We start from the raw sequence: 23,122 nt of genomic DNA, 5'->3' as shown, positions 1-23,122 counted from the left end.
TGGAAGTGACATCACAAGAAGTGACATCAGATATTAGGACCTCACACATATGTTTATTATGTATATAATGAGTACATTTAAGTGCATTATGAGATTTAACATATGACATATGACATTTGGTATTTGGTTTGTGCGAAAAAAGTGGCACAATCCCGACGCAAGACCTGGGCCGAATCTAATACATTAATTTTTTTTAAGCCCTTGCACAAAGAAATTAGCAACAAAGAGAAGCAGGGGAGTAGGTAGTTATGCTTAATTGGTTAAAAAGTCTACATTTTAAAATATTTTCGATTAAGCAGGCATCTGTTGAGAAGGTGCCCAGTAAATCTCAGGGAACAGTAATAAAGGTGAGATAACTCTGGTGGTTAATGCACTTGCTGGAGTGATCTGTGTTTTGTAAAGTCCCAGATTTGAATCAAAGTAGTATAGAAGGTTAATATGGCTCCTGCAAAGCACATCATCTAACATGCAAATGTCAGATTTTTATTTTATGTCGATTGTAAAGTGGGTTACTGCTTTTGACACAGAGATCCTTTTCTTACTTGCAGTTCATAAATTGTATTACTTCAAGAAGACCACAGTAAGGTATGAAGGACTTGTGGCTCCTACACCCTGTACCCCTCACTGTCTCATGTAACTCATCTTGTACTTTGATTTACACATGTAAATGATTTATTGTCAATGTATAATGTGTATGTTACGATAAGAGCTTTGACACTCTGCACTGGGATGCATAGCGCTATAAAAGAAATAAAATAGTGCTATTGAAATTGTTATTTGTGTAAAAACTGAGCCAGATCAACACATCTGAGGTTTTCTTACAGTACATGCATCTATATTATATACAGGGACTGAACAAAGGCAAAAGCATGGTTCTCTTAAGAACCTGTGAAGAGATAAGCTGTGTGCTTTTGTTTCCCCTCCATTGTGTTTGCTTTTAAGTGTGAGGTTCCTGGTGGCCTCCAGTCAGGATATTCAAACAAAAGGAGGCTTATTGGCCCCTTAACTTCGGCCTAGCTGGAGATGAAAAAATAAACCTCCCTCTCTGCCTGCACGTTGCTGCTGGGAATCAAAAGCATACTGCTGAACGTGTCCCAGTGTCTGAAAATCACACTGGGACAAGTTCAGCATATTTCAGTGAGGCTAACTTCTTGGCAGGGGGGATGGTGTCCACTCTGTGAAAACAGTGGGTGGACACCGTCTACCTGCGCGTACCCCGACTTGTGCCGTGCCCATCATGTCCACTTTGTAAGGATTATTGGAGGTTTTATACTGAAACGCAGTGCGCCCGCAGTAACTTTTGCCCCAGAAAATTGAGCAAAAGTTGATCAACGCCTTCATTTTCCTCACTTAGCATCGCGCAGCTCCACAGAGCACCCTTGCAACACTTTCATAAGTCTGAGGCTGATTCTGGTATTCTTTTGAGGTTCCCCTCTTCTTTTAGGGGTGTGCCTCTGTTCGTTCACTGTTAAAAAAAAACAACAGAAATCCGTATCACAGCTCTACCCTTTGGTGTTTTTTTTTAATGGTTTAAATCTCTTTATTGAAACTCAAGTCATTTTTTAATGTTTAATATTATTTATAAAAGTGATTCATTTTTACCGATACTTACCACTTGTGTTAAGAATAAAATTAATTACTAGTGTGTCTGTCTAATTGTATAACTCCTTACAGGTGTCGTTTTTTTATAAAAAGAATATGCACTCACTCAGCCAACAAATAAGAACGTATGCAAATTATCTACTCCGATTATTCAATCAATTCATGTTCCAAGATAACCTTTTAAAAATATATTGATGCAGTCCAATATTAATCATGTACGACACTCTTTGCTTCTTGTAATATTTAATGTTTAGAAGGACATGTTCTTGGCACTACTTTCCGGTACTTGTGTTGCTTCTAAGTTGTTAACAGTGCAGGCATGGCAGGAGGTTCCCTCACATCTTAAGGCGCCTACTAACCAGTGATTTATTTTATTTTTATTTTATGCGTTTTTATATAACGCAGACTTTACCCGAAGGTGTCAGAGCGCTTCACATTAGGAACAGTAACGTTACATGAGGAGAAAATTACAAGTGGGCATGTTACAAAAACAAACGTTACGTTACATGAGGCAAACGCGACAATTGTGCATGTAACAAAAGCAAACAAGATACCAGAAGAGGTAGCAAACAATACGTTACAAGAGGAAAAAGTGACAAGTGTGCATGTTACATAAGCATACAAGTAGAGGTCTAATTCTGCAATAAGTGGCAGTCACTCAAAACAAGTCTTACAACCACTGACATTGACATTTTCGAGAGGCCTTGGGGAGGATCCGTTGTGCATTGCATAGAAACTCAAACAATACATTTGTTACTAGGCTTCAAAATGTTAAACATGACATTAGCACGGAAATCATACTTCTTGGGGGGAGAAAGTGAAGACGTCAGATCTACGTCCACCCTCTTTTACATCACCAACAATAGTCGCTCCGGGACAGATCTGGAGTTTGCAGTGTCTTAAAAATGCGTTTATGATGCCCCAGCACGCTCTGTGATTTGGTTTTGAAAACGAGACAGCTGAAATGTGGAAAAGGGAATGTGAATCTGATCTTTGTCATTGCTGCATGATAGCCCTGAGAGCTGTCCCTAAAAACTAACACAGGTAAGAAAAGCTGTACATAAACGCTGCGAAAATATACACAGTCACATGCCATGGACAGTAAAGATAACCAACCAGTGCTTAAATTGAGCAGGTGCTTTCCGGTGCTGGCACATAATTGGTTTCCGGTACTAGCACCTAATTGTCAACACCATACTTAGAGCAGTCCACCACATAGTGGTGCTGCTCATCTAATTTAGAGTTGAGCAGCACAACGGTTGTTTATGAATACAATATACATTAAAATAGTGCTAATATCTGCCTCCCCAGCCATTCCTTTAGCTTTGGGGACCTGGAATAATCTGAACTGTCACATTTACATGCAAGAGAGATGTTTAGTAATTGTTTTGGCAACGATGACAAGGGCAATGGGTGGTGCAAGCGGGCCTCCTGGTCAGAGCCCTCGCACTTAATCTTTTACAAATGAAGCACTGTAACAAACCCTACGGTCTGCTAGTGCACTACTACTGTTATCACAGAGGAATCAGAATTTGACAGTAAAAAGGTGGCTCCAGTCTTAGAAAGCAGTAGTGATAATATCAGACAAGCAATGGCAAGTTTAATATGTTTGGCTTGCATTTACATTTGTGGGCCAGACCTATTGGATTTGCTCCAGCGCTAATGTTTTCACACATGCAAACAAATGCGGTACACCTACGAGGGCATACTTACTAATTTTTCGTGCAACACAGTAGGGAAACTTGCTGTGCTGCAGAATCAGTCCTAGGATGCTTGATTCCGGTCCTGGAAAGACATGGCTTGGCAGTTCGGGCTGGACTGTTCCCATGAGGCACAGGGTCAAGGCTGATTTGCATATGGCCATGTCTGAACTGGGGTGGTGTGGAGTGCAAAAAAATGATTTAGGCCCAGATCCCTGCACTGGGGTGAATGTATGACATTGTTCTGCATTCTGTCCATCAACTGTTGTTTTGCATAAAAGGAAGCCAGCAGAAGTGTGGCATATTTACAACGATATAACACATTCCTATTGTCTTCTAGCGGTAATGCCCTGTGTGCTTCTTAGCGCAAATGCAGGTACCCTTGCACCATAGATTAAGCATGCCTGCATTATGCATAGTGATTCAGAAAAGGGGGGTGGTGATGAACAGAGTGTCTGAATTAAGCAGACCACTCTTACCCAGTCCAAAGATCAGGGCTTGATCCATCACCGTTTTTTAGCTCACTGCACCATCCCCACTCAGAACTTGGCTATATGCAAATTAGTCTGACCCTGGCCCAGTGCATCATGGGAACAGGGCAGACCAAACTACCAAGCCAATTCTTATACTGGGAAGGAAACAAGCAACCGGGGACCGGTTTCTGGCATTTCAGCCGTCTTCGACCCGGCTTGCTTGAATCCTGATGGTGCAATGAGCTAGGGACTCACTTCTGAGTATACCCTTCCACGTTCATCACCACCCCCTTTTCTGAATCGTTTTTGGCCACTATAGGTGTGGCAGGGTATACTCAGACATGAGTCCCTTTCTCACTGCACCATCAGGATTCAAGCAAGCCGGGCGGAAGAAGGCTGAAATGCCAGAAACCGGTCCCCGGTAGCTTGTCTCCTTTCTGGTGAAGAATTGGCTTGGTAGTTTAGTCTGCCCTGTTCCCATGATGCACTGGGCCAGGGACAGACTGATTTGCATATAGCCAGGTTCTGAGCTGGGATGGTGCAGTGAGATAAATAACGGTGATGGATCAAGCCCTGATCTTTGGACTGGGTAAGAGTGGTCTGCTTAATTCAGACACTCTGTTCATCACCACCCCCTTTTCTGAATCGTTTTTGGCCACTATAGGTGTGGCAGGGCATACTCAGACATGAGTCCCTTTCTCACTGCACCATCAGGATTCAAGCAAGCCGGGCCGAAGAAGGCTGAAATGCCAGAAACCGGTCCCCCGTAGCTTGTCTCCTTTCTGGTGAAGAATTGGCTTGGTAGTTTAGTCTGCCCTGTTCCCATGATGCACTGGGCCAGGGACAGACTGATTTGCATATAGCCAGGTTCTGAGCTGGGATGGTGCAGTGAGATAAATAACGGTGATGGATCAAGCACTGATCTTTGGACTGGGTAAGAGTGGTCTGCTTAATTCAGACACTCTATTCATCACCACCCCCTTTTCTGAATCGTTTTTGGCCACTATAGGTGTGGCAGGGTATACTCAGACATGAGTCCCTTTCTCACTGCACCATCAGGATTCAAGCAAGCCGGCCGAAGAAGGCTGAAATGCCAGAAACCGGTCCCCGGTAGCTTGTCTCCTTTCTGGTGAAGAATTGGCTTGGTAGTTTAGTCTGCCCTGTTCCCATGATGCACTGGGCCAGGGACAGACTGATTTGCATATAGCCAGGTTCTGAGCTGGGATGGTGCAGTGAGATAAATAACGGTGATGGATCAAGCCCTGATCTTTGGACTGGGTAAGAGTGGTCTGCTTAATTCAGACACTCTGTTCATCACCACCCCCTTTTCTGAATCGTTTTTGTCCACTATAGGTGTGGCAGGGTATACTCAGACATGAGTCCCTTTCTCACTGCACCATCAGGATTCAAGCAAGCCGGGCCGAAGAAGGCTGAAATGCCAGAAACCGGTCCCCGGTAGCTTGTCTCCTTTCTGGTGAAGAATTGGCTTGGTAGTTTAGTCTGCCCTGTTCCCATGATGCACTGGGCCAGGGACAGACTGATTTGCATATAGCCAGGTTCTGAGCTGGGATGGTGCAGTGAGATAAATAACGGTGATGGATCTAGCCCTGATCTTTGGACTGGGTAAGAGTGGTCTGCTTAATTCAGACACTCTGTTCATCACCACCCCCTTTTCTGAATCGTTTTTGGCCACTATAGGTGTGGCAGGGTATACTCAGACATGAGTCCCTTTCTCACTGCACCATCAGGATTAAAGCAAGCCGGGCCGAAGAAAGCTGAAATGCCAGAAACCGGTCCCCGGTAGCTTGTCTCCTTTCTGGTGAAGAATTGGCTTGGTAGTTTAGTCTGCCCTGTTCCCATGATGCACTGGGCCAGGGACAGACTGATTTGCATATAGCCAGGTTCTGAGCTGGGATGGTGCAGTGAGATATATAACGGTGATGGATCAAGCCCTGATCTTTGGACTGGGTAAGAGTGGTCTGCTTAATTCAGACACTCTGTTCATCACCACCCCCTTTTCTGAATCGTTTTTGGCCACTATAGGTGTGGCAGGGTATACTCAGACATGAGTCCCTTTCTCACTGCACCATCAGGATTCAAGCAAGCCGGGCCGAAGAAGGCTGAAATGCCAGAAACCGGTCCCCGGTAGCTTGTCTCCTTTCTGGTGAAGAATTGGCTTGGTAGTTTAGTCTGCCCTGTTCCCATGATGCACTGGGCCAGGGACAGACTGGTTTGCATATAGCCAGGTTCTGAGCTGGGATGGTGCAGTGAGATAAATAACGGTGATGGATCAAGCCCTGATCTTTGGACTGGGTAAGAGTGGTCTACTTAATTCAGACACTCTGTTCATCACCACCCCCTTTTCTGAATCGTTGTTGGCCACTATAGGTGTGGCAGGGTATACTCAGACATGAGTCCCTTTCTCACTGCACCATCAGGATTCAAGCAAGCCGGGCCGAAGAAGGCTGAAATGCCAGAAACCGGTCCCCGGTAGCTTGTCTCCTTTCTGGTGAAGAATTGGCTTGGTAGTTTAGTCTGCCCTGTTCCCATGATGCACTGGGCCAGGGACCGACTGATTTGCATATAGCCAGGTTCTTAGCTGGGATGGTGCAGTGAGATAAATAACGGTGATGGATCAAGCCCTGATCTTTGGACTGGGTAAGAGTGGTCTGCTTAATTCAGACACTCTGTTCATCACCACCCCCTTTTCTGAATCGTTTTTGGCCACTATAGGTGTGGCAGGGTATACTCAGACATGAGTCCCTTTCTCACTGCACCATCAGGATTCAAGCAAGCCGGGCCGAAGAAGGTTGAAATGCCAGAAACCGGTCCCCGGTAGCTTGTCTCCTTTCTGGTGAAGAATTGGCTTGGTAGTTTAGTCTGCCCTGTTCCCATGATGCACTGGGCCAGGGACAGACTGATTTGCATATAGCCAGGTTCTGAGCTGGGATGGTGCAGTGAGATAAATAACGGTGATGGATCAAGCCCTGATCTTTGGACTGGGTAAGAGTGGTCTGCTTAATTCAGACACTCTGTTCATCACCACCCCCTTTTCTGAATTGTTTTTGGCCACTATAGGTGTGGCAGGGTATACTCAGACATGAGTCCCTTTCTCACTGCACCATCAGGATTCAAGCAAGCCGGGCCGAAGAAGGCTGAAATGCATAGAAACCGGTCCCCGGTAGCTTGTCTCCTTTCTGGTGAAGAATTGGCTTGGTAGTTTAGTCTGCCCTGTTCCCATGATGCACTGGGCCAGGGACAGACTGATTTGCATATAGCCAGGTTCTGAGCTGGGATGGTGCAGTGAGATAAATAACGGTGATGGATCAAGCCCTGATCTTTGGACTGGGTAAGAGTGGTCTGCTTGATTCTGACACTCTGTTCATCACCACCCCATTTTCTGAATCGTTTTTGGCCACTATAGGTGTGGCAGGGTATACTCAGACATGAGTCCCTTTCTCACTGCACCATCAGGATTCAAGCAAGCCGGGCCGAAGAAGGCTGAAATGCCAGAAACCGGTCCCCGGTAGCTTGTCTCCTTTCTGGTGAAAAATTGGCTTGGTAGTTTAGTCTGCCCTGTTCCCATGATGCACTGGGCCCGGGACAGACTGATTTGCATATAGCTAGGTTCTGAGCTGGGATGGTGCAGTGAGATAAATAACGGTGATGGATCAAGCCCTGATCTTTGGACTGGGTAAGAGTGGTCTGCTTAATTCAGACACTCTGTTCATCACCACCCCCTTTTCTGAATCGTTTTTGGCCACTATAGGTGTGGCAGGGTATACTCAGACATGAGTCCCTTTCTCACTGCACCATCAGGATTCAAGCAAGCCGGGCCGAAGAAGGCTGAAATGCCAGAAACCGGTCCCCGGTAGCTTGTCTCCTTTCTGGTGAAGAATTGGCTTGGTAGTTTAGACTGCCCTGTTCCCATGATGCACTGGGCCAGGGACAGACTGATTTGCATATAGCCAGGTTCTGAGCTGGGATGGTGCAGTGAGATAAATAACAGCGATGGATCAAGCCCTGATATTTGGACTGGGTAAGAGTGGTCTGCTTAATTCAGACACTCTGTTCATCACCACCCCCTTTTCTGAATCGTTTTTGGCCACTATAGATGTGGCAGGGCATACTCAGACATGAGTCCCTTTCTCACTGCACCATCAGGATTCAAGCAAGCCGGGCCGAAGAAGGCTGAAATGCCAGAAACCGGTCCCCCGTAGCTTGTCTCCTTTCTGGTGAAGAATTGGCTTGGTAGTTTAGTCTGCCCTGTTCCCATGATGCACTGGGCCAGGGACAGACTGATTTGCATATAGCCAGGTTCTGAGCTGGGATGGTGCAGTGAGATAAATAACGGTGATGGATCAAGCCCTGATCTTTGGACTGGGTAAGAGTGGTCTGCTTAATTCAGACACTCTGTTCATCACCACCCCCTTTTCTGAATCGTTTTTGGCCACTATAGGTGTGGCAGGGTATACTCAGACATGAGTCCCTTTCTCACTGCACCATCAGGATTCAAGCAAGCCGGCCGAAGAAGGCTGAAATGCCAGAAACCGGTCCCCGGTAGCTTGTCTCCTTTCTGGTGAAGAATTGGCTTGGTAGTTTAGTCTGCCCTGTTCCCATGATGCACTGGGCCAGGGACAGACTGATTTGCATATAGCCAGGTTCTGAGCTGGGATGGTGCAGTGAGATAAATAACGGTGATGGATCAAGCCCTGATCTTTGGACTGGGTAAGAGTGGTCTGCTTAATTCAGACACTCTGTTCATCACCACCCCCTTTTCTGAATCGTTTTTGGCCACTATAGGTGTGGCAGGGTATACTCAGACATGAGTCCCTTTCTCACTGCACCATCAGGATTCAAGCAAGCCGGGCCGAAGAAGGCTGAAATGCCAGAAACCGGTCCCCGGTAGCTTGTCTCCTTTCTGGTGAAGAATTGGCTTGGTAGTTTAGTCTGCCCTGTTCCCATGATGCACTGGGCCAGGGACAGACTGATTTGCATATAGCCAGGTTCTGAGCTGGGATGGTGCAGTGAGATAAATAACGGTGATGGATCAAGCCCTGATCTTTGGACTGGGTAAGAGTGGTCTGCTTAATTCAGACACTCTGTTCATCACCACCCCCTTTTCTGAATCGTTTTTGGCCACTATAGGTGTGGCAGGGTATACTCAGACATGAGTCCCTTTCTCACTGTACCATCAGGATTAAAGCAAGCCGGGCCGAAGAAGGCTGAAATGCCAGAAACCGGTCCCCGGTAGCTTGTCTCCTTTCTGGTGAAGAATTGGCTTGGTAGTTTAGTCTGCCCTGTTCCCATGATGCACTGGGCCAGGGACAGACTGATTTGCATATAGCCAGGTTCTGAGCTGGGATGGTGCAGTGAGATAAATAACGGTGATGGATCAAGCCCTGATCTTTGGACTGGGTAAGAGTGGTCTGCTTAATTCAGACACTCTGTTCATCACCACCCCCTTTTCTGAATCGTTTTTGGCCACTATAGGTGTGGCAGGGTATACTCAGACATGAGTCCCTTTCTCACTGCACCATCAGGATTCAAGCAAGCCGGGCCGAAGAAGGCTGAAATGCCAGAAACCGGTCCCCGGTAGCTTGTCTCCTTTCTGGTGAAGAATTGGCTTGGTAGTTTAGTCTGCCCTGTTCCCATGATGCACTGGGCCAGGGACAGACTGGTTTGCATATAGCCAGGTTCTGAGCTGGGATGGTGCAGTGAGATAAATAACGGTGATGGATCAAGCCCTGATCTTTGGACTGGGTAAGAGTGGTCTACTTAATTCAGACACTCTGTTCATCACCACCCCCTTTTCTGAATCGTTTTTGGCCACTATCGGTGTGGCAGGGTATACTCAGACATGAGTCCCTTTCTAACTGCACCATCAGGATTCAAGCAAGCCGGGCCGAAGAAGGCTGAAATGCCAGAAACCGGTCCCCGGTAGCTTGTCTCCTTTCTGGTGAAGAATTGGCTTGGTAGTTTAGTCTGCCCTGTTCCCATGATGCACTGGGCCAGGGACAGACTGATTTGCATATAGCCAGGTTCTGAGCTGGGATGGTGCAGTGAGATATATAACGGTGATGGATAAAGCCCTGATCTTTGGACTGGGTAAGAGTGGTCTGCTTAATTCAGACACTCTGTTCATCACCACCCCCTTTTCTGAATCGTTTTTGGCCACTATAGGTGTGGCAGGGTATACTCAGACATGAGTCCCTTTCTCACTGCACCATCAGGATTCAAGCAAGCCGGGCCGAAGAAGGCTGAAATGCCAGAAACCGGTCCCCGGTAGCTTGTCTCAAATCTGGTGAAGAATTGGCTTGGTAGTTTAGTCTGCCCTGTTCCCATGATGCACTGGGCCAGGGACAGACTGGTTTGCATATAGCCAGGTTCTGAGCTGGGATGGTGCAGTGAGATAAATAACGGTGATGGATCAAGCCCTGATCTTTGGACTGCGTAAGAGTGGTCTACTTAATTCAGACACTCTGTTCATCACCACCCCCTTTTCTGAATCGTTTTTGGCCACTATAGGTGTGGCAGGGTATACTCAGACATGAGTCCCTTTCTCACTGCATCATCAGGATTCAAGCAAGCCGGGCCGAAGAAGGCTGAAATGCCAGAAACCGGTCCCCGGTAGCTTGTCTCCTTTCTGGTGAAGAATTGGCTTGGTAGTTTAGTCTGCCCTGTTCCCATGATGCACTGGGCCAGGGACCGACTGATTTGCATATAGCCAGGTTCTGAGCTGGGATGGTGCAGTGAGATAAATAACGGTGATGGATCAAGCCCTGATCTTTGGACTGGGTAAGAGTGGTCTGCTTAATTCAGACACTCTGTTCATCACCACCCCCTTTTCTGAATCGTTTTTGGCCACTATAGGTGTGGCAGGGTATACTCAGACATGAGTCCCTTTCTCACTGCACCATCAGGATTCAAGCAAGCCGGGCCGAAGAAGGCTGAAATGCCAGAAACCGGTCCCCGGTAGCTTGTCTCCTTTCTGGTGAAGAATTGGCTTGGTAGTTTAGTCTGCCCTGTTCCCATGATGCACTGGGCCAGGGACAGACTGATTTGCATATAGCCAGGTTCTGAGCTGGGATGGTGCAGTGAGATAAATAACGGTGATGGATCAAGCCCTGATCTTTGGACTGGGTAAGAGTGGTCTGCTTAATTCAGACACTCTGTTCATCACCACCCCCTTTTCTGAATCGTTTTTGGCCACTATAGGTGTGGCAGGGTATACTCAGACATGAGTCCCTTTCTCACTGCACCATCAGGATTAAAGCAAGCCGGGCCGAAGAAGGCTGAAATGCCAGAAACCGGTCCCCGGTAGCTTGTCTCCTTTCTGGTGAAGAATTGGCTTGGTAGTTTAGTCTGCCCTGTTCCCATGATGCACTGGGCCAGGGACAGACTGATTTGCATATAGCCAGGTTCTGAGCTGGGATGGTGCAGTGAGATATATAACGGTGATGGATCAAGCCCTGATCTTTGGACTGGGTAAGAGTGGTCTGCTTAATTCAGACACTCTGTTCATCACCACCCCCTTTTCTGAATCGTTTTTGGCCACTATAGGTGTGGCAGGGTATACTCAGACATGAGTCCCTTTCTCACTGCACCATCAGGATTCAAGCAAGCCGGGCCGAAGAAGGCTGAAATGCCAGAAACCGGTCCCCGGTAGCTTGTCTCCTTTCTGGTGAAGAATTGGCTTGGTAGTTTAGTCTGCCCTGTTCCCATGATGCACTGGGCCAGGGACAGACTGGTTTGCATATAGCCAGGTTCTGAGCTGGGATGGTGCAGTGAGATAAATAACGGTGATGATTCAAGCCCTGATCTTTGGACTGGGTAAGAGTGGTCTACTTAATTCAGACACTCTGTTCATCACCACCCCCTTTTCTGAATCGTTTTTGGCCACTATAGGTGTGGCAGGGTATACTCAGACATGAGTCCCTTTCTCACTGCACCATCAGGATTCAAGCAAGCCGGGCCGAAGAAGGCTGAAATGCCAGAAACCGGTCCCCGGTAGCTTGTCTCCTTTCTGGTGAAGAATTGGCTTGGTAGTTTAGTCTGCCCTGTTCCCATGATGCACTGGGCCAGGGACCGACTGATTTGCATATAGCCAGGTTCTTAGCTGGGATGGTGCAGTGAGATAAATAACGGTGATGGATCAAGCCCTGATCTTTGGACTGGGTAAGAGTGGTCTGCTTAATTCAGACACTCTGTTCATCACCACCCCCTTTTCTGAATCGTTTTTGGCCACTATAGGTGTGGCAGGGTATACTCAGACATGAGTCCCTTTCTCACTGCACCATCAGGATTCAAGCAAGCCGGGCCGAAGAAGGCTGAAATGCCAGAAACCGGTCCCCGGTAGCTTGTCTCCTTTCTGGTGAAGAATTGGCTTGGTAGTTTAGTCTGCCCTGTTCCCATGATGCACTGGGCCAGGGACAGACTGATTTGCATATAGCCAGGTTCTGAGCTGGGATGGTGCAGTGAGATAAATAACGGTGATGGATCAAGCCCTGATCTTTGGACTGGGTAAGAGTGGTCTGCTTAATTCAGACACTCTGTTCATCACCACCCCCTTTTCTGAATCGTTTTTGGCCACTATAGGTGTGGCAGGGTATACTCAGACATGAGTCCCTTTCTCACTGCACCATCAGGATTCAAGCAAGCCGGGCCGAAGAAGGCTGAAATGCCAGAAACCGGTCCCCGGTAGCTTGTCTCCTTTCTGGTGAAGAATTGGCTTGGTAGTTTAGTCTGCCCTGTTCCCATGATGCACTGGGCCAGGGACAGACTGGTTTGCATATAGCCAGGTTCTGAGCTGGGATGGTGCAGTGAGATAAATAACGGTGATGGATCAAGCCCTGATCTTTGGACTGGGTAAGAGTGGTCTACTTAATTCAGACACTCTGTTCATCACCACCCCCTTTTCTGAATCGTTTTTGGCCACTATAGGTGTGGCAGGGTATACTCAGACATGAGTCCCTTTCTCACTGCACCATCAGGATTCAAGCAAGCCGGGCCGAAGAAGGCTGAAATGCCAGAAACCGGTCCCCGGTAGCTTGTCTCCTTTCTGGTGAAGAATTGGCTTGGTAGTTTAGTCTGCCCTGTTCCCATGATGCACTGGGCCAGGGACCGACTGATTTGCATATAGCCAGGTTCTTAGCTGGGATGGTGCAGTGAGATAAATAACGGTGATGGATCAAGCCCTGATCTTTGGACTGGGTAAGAGTGGTCTGCTTAATTCAGACACTCTGTTCATCACCACCCCCTTTTCTGAATCGTTTTTGGCCACTATAGGTGTGGCAGGGTATACTCAGACATGAGTCCCTTTCTCACTGCACCATCAGGATTAAAGCAAGCCGGGCCGAAGAAGGCTGAAATGCCAGAAACCGGTCCCCGGTAGCTTGTCTCCTTTCTGGTGAAGAATTGGCTTGGTAGTTTAGTCTGCCCTGTTCCCATGATGCACTGGGCCAGGGACAGACTGATTTGCATATAGCCAGGTTCTGAGCTGGGATGGTGCAGTGAGATATATAACGGTGATGGATCAAGCCCTGATCTTTGGACTGGGTAAGAGTGGTCTGCTTAATTCAGACACTCTGTTCATCACCACCCCCTTTTCTGAATCGTTTTTGGCCACTATAGGTGTGGCAGGGTATACTCAGACATGAGTCCCTTTCTCACTGCACCATCAGGATTCAAGCAAGCCGGGCCGAAGAAGGCTGAAATGCCAGAAACCGGTCCCCGGTAGCTTGTCTCCTTTCTGGTGAAGAATTGGCTTGGTAGTTTAGTCTGCCCTGTTCCCATGATGCACTGGGCCAGGGACAGACTGGTTTGCATATAGCCAGGTTCTGAGCTGGGATGGTGCAGTGAGATAAATAACGGTGATGGATCAAGCCCTGATCTTTGGACTGGGTAAGAGTGGTCTACTTAATTCAGACACTCTGTTCATCACCACCCCCTTTTCTGAATCGTTTTTGGCCACTATAGGTGTGGCAGGGTATACTCAGACATGAGTCCCTTTCTCACTGCACCATCAGGATTCAAGCAAGCCGGGCCGAAGAAGGCTGAAATGCCAGAAACCGGTCCCCGGTAGCTTGTCTCCTTTCTGGTGAAGAATTGGCTTGGTAGTTTAGTCTGCCCTGTTCCCATGATGCACTGGGCCAGGGACCGACTGATTTGCATATAGCCAGGTTCTTAGCTGGGATGGTGCAGTGAGATAAATAACGGTGATGGATCAAGCCCTGATCTTTGGACTGGGTAAGAGTGGTCTGCTTAATTCAGACACTCTGTTCATCACCACCCCCTTTTCTGAATCGTTTTTGGCCACTATAGGTGTGGCAGGGTATACTCAGACATGAGTCCCTTTCCCACTGCACCATCAGGATTCAAGCAAGCCGGGCCGAAGAAGGCTGAAATGCCAGAAACCGGTCCCCGGTAGCTTGTCTCCTTTCTGGTGAAGAATTGGCTTGGTAGTTTAGTCTGCCCTGTTCCCATGATGCACTGGGCCAGGGACAGACTGATTTGCATATAGCCAGGTTCTGAGCTGGGATGGTGCAGTGAGATAAATAACGGTGATGGATCAAGCCCTGATCTTTGGACTGGGTAAGAGTGGTCTGCTTAATTCAGACACTCTGTTCATCACCACCCCCTTTTCTGAATTGTTTTTGGCCACTATAGGTGTGGCAGGGTATACTCAGACATGAGTCCCTTTCTCACTGCACCATCAGGATTCAAGCAAGCCGGGCCGAAGAAGGCTGAAATGCATAGAAACCGGTCCCCGGTAGCTTGTCTCCTTTCTGGTGAAGAATTGGCTTGGTAGTTTAGTCTGCCCTGTTCCCATGATGCACTGGGCCAGGGACAGACTGATTTGCATATAGCCAGGTTCTGAGCTGGGATGGTGCAGTGAGATAAATAACGGTGATGGATCAAGCCCTGATCTTTGGACTGGGTAAGAGTGGTCTGCTTGATTCTGACACTCTGTTCATCACCACCCCCTTTTCTGAATCGTTTTTGGCCACTATAGGTGTGGCAGGGTATACTCAGACATGAGTCCCTTTCTCACTGCACCATCAGGATTCAAGCAAGCCGGGCCGAAGAAGGCTGAAATGCCAGAAACCGGTCCCCGGTAGCTTGTCTCCTTTCTGGTGAAGAATTGGCTTGGTAGTTTAGTCTGCCCTGTTCCCATGATGCACTGGGCCAGGGACAGACTGATTTGCATATAGCCAGGTTCTGAGCTGGGATGGTGCAGTGAGATAAATAACGGTGATGGATTAAGCCCTGATCTTTGGACTGGGTAAGAGTGGTCTGCTTAATTCAGACACTCTGTTCATCACCACCCCCTTTTCTGAATCGTTTTTGGCCACTATAGGTGTGGCAGGGTATACTCAGACATGAGTCCCTTTCTCACTGCACCATCAGGATTCAAGCAAGCCGGGCCGAAGAAGGCTGAAATGCCAGAAACCGGTCCCCGGTAGCTTGTCTCCTTTCTGGTGAAGAATTGGCTTGGTAGTTTAGTCTGCCCTGTTCCCATGATGCCCTGGGACAGGGACAGACTGGTTTGCATATAGCCAGGTTCTGAGCTGGGATGGTGCAGTGAGATAAATAACGGTGATGGATCAAGCCCTGATCTTTGGACTGGGTAAGAGTGGTCTACTTAATTCAGACACTCTGTTCATCACCACCCCCTTTTCTGAATCGTTTTTGGCCACTATAGGTGTGGCAGGGTATACTCAGACATGAGTCCCTTTCTCACTGCACCATCAGGATTCAAGCAAGCCGGGCCGAAGAAGGCTGAAATGCCAGAAACCGGTCCCCGGTAGCTTGTCTCCTTTCTGGTGAAGAATTGGCTTGGTAGTTTAGTCTGCCCTGTTCCCATGATGCACTGGGCCAGGGACAGACTGATTTGCATATAGCCAGGTTCTGAGCTGGGATGGTGCAGTGAGATAAATAACGGTGATGGATCAAGCCCTGATCTTTGGACTGGGTAAGAGTGGTCTACTTAATTCAGACACTCTGTTCATCACCACCCCCTTTTCTGAATCGTTTTTGGCCACTATAGGTGTGGCAGGGTATACTCAGACATGAGTCCCTTTCTCACTGCACCATCAGGATTCAAGCAAGCCGGGCCGAAGAAGGCTGAAATGCCAGAAACCGGTCCCCGGTAGCTTGTCTCCTTTCTGGTGAAGAATTGGCTTGGTAGTTTAGTCTGCCCTGTTCCCATGATGCACTGGGCCAGGGACAGACTGGTTTGCATATAGCCAGGTTCTGAGCTGGAATGGTGCAGTGAGATAAATAACGGTGATGGATCAAGCCCTGATCTTTGGACTGGGTAAGAGTGGTCTACTTAATTCAGACACTCTGTTCATCACCACCCCCTTTTCTGAATCGTTTTTGGCCACTATAGGTGTGGCAGGGTATACTCAGACATGAGTCCCTTTCTCACTGCACCATCAGGATTCAAGCAAGCCGGGCCGAAGAAGGCTGAAATGCCAGAAACCGGTCCCCGGTAGCTTGTCTCCTTTCTGGTGAAGAATTGGCTTGGTAGTTTAGTCTGCCCTGTTCCCATGATGCACTGGGCCAGGGACCGACTGATTTGCATATAGCCAGGTTCTTAGCTGGGATGGTGCAGTGAGATAAATAACGGTGATGGATCAAGCCCTGATCTTTGGACTGGGTAAGAGTGGTCTGCTTAATTCAGACACTCTGTTCATCACCACCCCCTTTTCTGAATCGTTTTTGGCCACTATAGGTGTGGCAGGGTATACTCAGACATGAGTCCCTTTCCCACTGCACCATCAGGATTCAAGCAAGCCGGGCCGAAGAAGGCTGAAATGCCAGAAACCGGTCCCCGGTAGCTTGTCTCCTTTCTGGTGAAGAATTGGCTTGGTAGTTTAGTCTGCCCTGTTCCCATGATGCACTGGGCCAGGGACAGACTGATTTGCATATAGCCAGGTTCTGAGCTGGGATGGTGCAGTGAGATAAATAACGGTGATGGATCAAGCCCTGATCTTTGGACTGGGTAAGAGTGGTCTGCTTAATTCAGACACTCTGTTCATCACCACCCCCTTTTCTGAATTGTTTTTGGCCACTATAGGTGTGGCAGGGTATACTCAGACATGAGTCCCTTTCTCACTGCACCATCAGGATTCAAGCAAGCCGGGCCGAAGAAGGCTGAAATGCATAGAAACCGGTCCCCGGTAGCTTGTCTCCTTTCTGGTGAAGAATTGGCTTGGTAGTTTAGTCTGCCCTGTTCCCATGATGCACTGGGCCAGGGACAGACTGATTTGCATATAGCCAGGTTCTGAGCTGGGATGGTGCAGTGAGATAAATAACGGTGATGGATCAAGCCCTGATCTTTGGACTGGGTAAGAGTGGTCTGCTTGATTCTGACACTCTGTTCATCACCACCCCCTTTTCTGAATCGTTTTTGGCCACTATAGGTGTGGCAGGGTATACTCAGACATGAGTCCCTTTCTCACTGCACCATCAGGATTCAAGCAAGCCGGGCCGAAGAAGGCTGAAATGCCAGAAACCGGTCCCCGGTAGCTTGTCTCCTTTCTGGTGAAGAATTGGCTTGGTAGTTTAGTCTGCCCTGTTCCCATGATGCACTGGGCCAGGGACAGACTGATTTGCATATAGCCAGGTTCTGAGCTGGGATGGTGCAGTGAGATAAATAACGGTGATGGATCAAGCCCTGATCTTTGGACTGGGTAAGAGTGGTCTGCTTAATTCAGACACTCTGTTCATCACCACCCCCTTTTCTGAATCGTTTTTGGCCACTATAGGTGTGGCAGGGTATACTCAGACATGAGTCCCTTTCTCACTGCACCATCAGGATTCAAGCAAGCCGGGCCGAAGAAGGCTGAAATGCCAGAAACCGGTCCCCGGTAGCTTGTCTCCTTTCTGGTGAAGAATTGGCTTGGTAGTTTAGTCTGCCCTGTTCCCATGATGCCCTGGGACAGGGACAGACTGGTTTGCATATAGCCAGGTTCTGAGCTGGGATGGTGCAGTGAGATAAATAACGGTGATGGATCAAGCCCTGATCTTTGGACTGGGTAAGAGTGGTCTACTTAATTCAGACACTCTGTTCATCACCACCCCCTTTTCTGAATCGTTTTTGGCCACTATAGGTGTGGCAGGGTATACTCAGACATGAGTCCCTTTCTCACTGCACCATCAGGATTCAAGCAAGCCGGGCCGAAGAAGGCTGAAATGCCAGAAACCGGTCCCCGGTAGCTTGTCTCCTTTCTGGTGAAGAATTGGCTTGGTAGTTTAGTCTGCCCTGTTCCCATGATGCACTGGGCCAGGGACAGACTGATTTGCATATAGCCAGGTTCTGAGCTGGGATGGTGCAGTGAGATAAATAACGGTGATGGATCAAGCCCTGATCTTTGGACTGGGTAAGAGTGGTCTGCTTAATTCAGACACTCTGTTCATCACCACCCCCTTTTCTGAATTGTTTTTGGCCACTATAGGTGTGGCAGGGTATACTCAGACATGAGTCCCTTTCTCACTGCACCATCAGGATTCAAGCAAGCCGGGCCGAAGAAGGCTGAAATGCATAGAAACCGGTCCCCGGTAGCTTGTCTCCTTTCTGGTGAAGAATTGGCTTGGTAGTTTAGTCTGCCCTGTTCCCATGATGCACTGGGCCAGGGACAGACTGATTTGCATATAGCCAGGTTCTGAGCTGGGATGGTGCAGTGAGATAAATAACGGTGATGGATCAAGCCCTGATCTTTGGACTGGGTAAGAGTGGTCTGCTTGATTCAGACACTCTGTTCATCACCACCCCCTTTTCTGAATCGTTTTTGGCCACTATAGGTGTGGCAGGGTATACTCAGACATGAGTCCCTTTCTCACTGCACCATCAGGATTCAAGCAAGCCGGGCCGAAGAAGGCTGAAATGCATAGAAACCGGTCCCCGGTAGCTTGTCTCCTTTCTGGTGAAGAATTGGCTTGGTAGTTTAGTCTGCCCTGTTCCCATGATGCACTGGGCCAGGGACAGACTGATTTGCATATAGCCAGGTTCTGAGCTGGGATGGTGCAGTGAGATAAATAACGGTGATGGATCAAGCCCTGATCTTTGGACTGGGTAAGAGTGGTCTGCTTGATTCTGACACTCTGTTCATCACCGCCCCCTTTTCTGAATCGTTTTTGGCCACTATAGGTGTGGCAGGGTATACTCAGACATGAGTCCCTTTCTCACTGCACCATCAGGATTCAAGCAAGCCGGGCCGAAGAAGGCTGAAATGCCAGAAACCGGTCCCCGGTAGCTTGTCTCCTTTCTGGTGAAGAATTGGCTTGGTAGTTTAGTCTGCCCTGTTCCCATGATGCACTGGGCCCGGGACAGACTGATTTGCATATAGCCAGGTTCTGAGCTGGGATGGTGCAGTGAGATAAATAACGGTGATGGATCAAGCCCTGATCTTTGGACTGGGTAAGAGTGGTCTGCTTAATTCAGACACTCTGTTCATCACCACCCCCTTTTCTGAATCGTTTTTGGCCACTATAGGTGTGGCAGGGTATACTCAGACATGAGTCCCTTTCTCACTGCACCATCAGGATTCAAGCAAGCCGGGCCGAAGAAGGCTGAAATGCCAGAAACCGGTCCCCCGTAGCTTGTCTCCTTTCTGGTGAAGAATTGGCTTGGTAGTTTAGTCTGCCCTGTTCCCATGATGCACTGGGCCAGGGACAGACTGATTTGCATATAGCCAGGTTCTGAGCTGGGATGGTGCAGTGAGATAAATAACGGTGATGGATCAAGCCCTGATCTTTGGACTGGGTAAGAGTGGTCTGCTTAATTCAGACACTCTGTTCATCACCACCCCCTTTTCTGAATCGTTTTTGGCCACTATAGGTGTGGCAGGGTATACTCAGACATGAGTCCCTTTCTCACTGCACCATCAGGATTCAAGCAAGCCGGCCGAAGAAGGCTGAAATGCCAGAAACCGGTCCCCGGTAGCTTGTCTCCTTTCTGGTGAAGAATTGGCTTGGTAGTTTAGTCTGCCCTGTTCCCATGATGCACTGGGCCAGGGACAGACTGATTTGCATATAGCCAGGTTCTGAGCTGGGATGGTGCAGTGAGATAAATAACGGTGATGGATCAAGCCCTGATCTTTGGACTGGTTAAGAGTGGTCTGCTTAATTCAGACACTCTGTTCATCACCACCCCCTTTTCTGAATCGTTTTTGGCCACTATAGGTGTGGCAGGGTATACTCAGACATGAGTCCCTTTCTCACTGCACCATCAGGATTCAAGCAAGCCGGGCCGAAGAAGGCTGAAATGCCAGAAACCGGTCCCCGGTAGCTTGTCTCCTTTCTGGTGAAGAATTGGCTTGGTAGTTTAGTCTGCCCTGTTCCATGATGCACTGGGCCAGGGACAGATTGATTTGCATATAGCCAGGTTCTGAGCTGGGATGGTGCAGTGAGATAAATAACGGTGATGGATCAAGCCCTGATCTTTGGACTGGGTAAGAGTGGTCTGCTTAATTCAGACACTCTGTTCATCACCACCCCCTTTTCTGAATCGTTTTTGGCCACTATAGGTGTGGCAGGGTATACTCAGACATGAGTCCCTTTCTCACTGCACCATCAGGATTAAAGCAAGCCGGGCCGAAGAAGGCTGAAATGCCAGAAACCGGTCCCCGGTAGCTTGTCTCCTTTCTGGTGAAGAATTGGCTTGGTAGTTTAGTCTGCCCTGTTCCCATGATGCACTGGGCCAGGGACAGACTGATTTGCATATAGCCAGGTTCTGAGCTGGGATGGTGCAGTGAGATAAATAACGGTGATGGATCAAGCCCTGATCTTTGGACTGGGTAAGAGTGGTCTGCTTAATTCAGACACTCTGTTCATCACCACCCCCTTTTCTGAATCGTTTTTGGCCACTATAGGTGTGGCAGGGTATACTCAGACATGAGTCCCTTTCTCACTGCACCATCAGGATTCAAGCAAGCCGGGCCGAAGAAGGCTGAAATGCCAGAAACCGGTCCCCGGTAGCTTGTCTCCTTTCTGGTGAAGAATTGGCTTGGTAGTTTAGTCTGCCCTGTTCCCATGATGCACTGGGCCAGGGACAGACTGGTTTGCATATAGCCAGGTTCTGAGCTGGGATGGTGCAGTGAGATAAATAACGGTGATGGATCAAGCCCTGATCTTTGGACTGGGTAAGAGTGGTCTACTTAATTCAGACACTCTGTTCATCACCACCCCCTTTTCTGAATCGTTTTTGGCCACTATAGGTGTGGCAGGGTATACTCAGACATGAGTCCCTTTCTAACTGCACCATCAGGATTCAAGCAAGCCGGGCCGAAGAAGGCTGAAATGCCAGAAACCGGTCCCCGGTAGCTTGTCTCCTTTCTGGTGAAGAATTGGCTTGGTAGTTTAGTCTGCCCTGTTCCCATGATGCACTGGGCCAGGGACAGACTGATTTGCATATAGCCAGGTTCTGAGCTGGGATGGTGCAGTGAGATATATAACGGTGATGGATAAAGCCCTGATCTTTGGACTGGGTAAGAGTGGTCTGCTTAATTCAGACACTCTGTTCATCACCACCCCCTTTTCTGAATCGTTTTTGGCCACTATAGGTGTGGCAGGGTATACTCAGACATGAGTCCCTTTCTCACTGCACCATCAGGATTCAAGCAAGCCGGGCCGAAGAAGGCTGAAATGCCAGAAACCGGTCCCCGGTAGCTTGTCTCAAATCTGGTGAAGAATTGGCTTGGTAGTTTAGTCTGCCCTGTTCCCATGATGCACTGGGCCAGGGACAGACTGGTTTGCATATAGCCAGGTTCTGAGCTGGGATGGTGCAGTGAGATAAATAACGGTGATGGATCAAGCCCTGATCTTTGGACTGCGTAAGAGTGGTCTACTTAATTCAGACACTCTGTTCATCACCACCCCCTTTTCTGAATCGTTTTTGGCCACTATAGGTGTGGCAGGGTATACTCAGACATGAGTCCCTTTCTCACTGCACCATCAGGATTCAAGCAAGCCGGGCCGAAGAAGGCTGAAATGCCAGAAACCGGTCCCCGGTAGCTTGTCTCCTTTCTGGTGAAAAATTGGCTTGGTAGTTTAGTCTGCCCTGTTCCCATGATGCACTGGGCCAGGGACCGACTGATTTGCATATAGCCAGGTTCTGAGCTGGGATGGTGCATTGAGATAAATAACGGTGATGGATCAAGCCCTGATCTTTGGACTGGGTAAGAGTGGTCTGCTTAATTCAGACACTCTGTTCATCACCACCCCCTTTTCTGAATCGTTTTTGGCCACTATAGGTGTGGCAGGGTATACTCAGACATGAGTCCCTTTCTCACTGCACCATCAGGATTCAAGCAAGCCGGGCCGAAGAAGGCTGAAATGCCAGAAACCGGTCCCCGGTAGCTTGTCTCCTTTCTGGTGAAGAATTGGCTTGGCAGTTTAGTCTGCCCTGTTCCCATGATGCACTGGGCCAGTGACAGACTGATTTGCATATAGCCAGGTTCTGAGCTGGGATGGTGCAGTGAGATAAATAACGGTGATGGATCAAGCCCTGATCTTTGGACTGGGTAAGAGTGGTCTGCTTAATTCAGACACTCTGTTCATCACCACCCCCTTTTCTGAATTGTTTTTGGCCACTATAGGTGTGGCAGGGTATACTCAGACATGAGTCCCTTTCTCACTGCACCATCAGGATTCAAGCAAGCCGGGCCGAAGAAGGCTGAAATGCATAGAAACCGGTCCCCGGTAGCTTGTCTCCTTTCTGGTGAAGAATTGGCTTGGTAGTTTAGTCTGCCCTGTTCCCATGATGCACTGGGCCAGGGACAGACTGATTTGCATATAGCCAGGTTCTGAGCTGGGATGGTGCAGTGAGATAAATAACGGTGATGGATCAAGCCCTGATCTTTGGACTGGGTAAGAGTGGTCTGCTTAATTCAGACACTCTGTTCATCACCACCCCCTTTTCTGAATTGTTTTTGGCCACTATAGGTGTGGCAGGGTATACTCAGACATGAGTCCCTTTCTCACTGCACCATCAGGATTCAAGCAAGCCGGGCCGAAGAAGGCTGAAATGCATAGAAACCGGTCCCCGGTAGCTTGTCTCCTTTCTGGTGAAGAATTGGCTTGGTAGTTTAGTCTGCCCTGTTCCCATGATGCACTGGGCCAGGGACAGACTGATTTGCATATAGCCAGGTTCTGAGCTGGGATGGTGCAGTGAGATAAATAACGGTGATGGATCAAGCCCTGATCTTTGGACTGGGTAAGAGTGGTCTGCTTGATTCTGACACTCTGTTCATCACCACCCCCTTTTCTGAATCGTTTTTGGCCACTATAGGTGTGGCAGGGTATACTCAGACATGAGTCCCTTTCTCACTGCACCATCAG

The sequence above is a fragment of the Lissotriton vulgaris genome, chromosome 10 (genome assembly GCF_964263255.1).
Source record: "Lissotriton vulgaris chromosome 10, aLisVul1.2, whole genome shotgun sequence".
NCBI classification, from domain to species: Eukaryota; Metazoa; Chordata; class Amphibia; order Caudata; family Salamandridae; genus Lissotriton; species Lissotriton vulgaris.
Note: the sequence above shows the minus strand (reverse complement) of the source record.